Here is a 307-nt window from a genome sequence, read left to right on the forward strand (position 1 = left end):
CCTCCTCCTTCTTCTTCTTCTCCTTCCTCCTCCTCCTCTCCTCCTCCTCCTTCTTCTTCTTCTCCTTCCTCCTCCTTCTCCTCCTCCTCCTCCTCCTTCTCCTCCTCCTCCTCCTCAATTCTTCTCCTTCCTCCTCCTTCTCTTCTTCCTCCTCTCCTCCCCTCCTCCTCCTCTTCTTTTTCCTCCTTCACCTCTTCTATCTTCTCCAAAAACAAAAGTGAAATTTGACTAATTTTAAAAGATCAGTAGGATGTTTTCCTGTCATTGTAGAAGCTCACCCTGTCCTCTATTCCTCCTCGATTGTTGC

This window comes from Mastomys coucha, unplaced genomic scaffold (assembly GCF_008632895.1).
Source record: "Mastomys coucha isolate ucsf_1 unplaced genomic scaffold, UCSF_Mcou_1 pScaffold20, whole genome shotgun sequence".
NCBI lineage: Eukaryota > Metazoa > Chordata > Mammalia > Rodentia > Muridae > Mastomys > Mastomys coucha.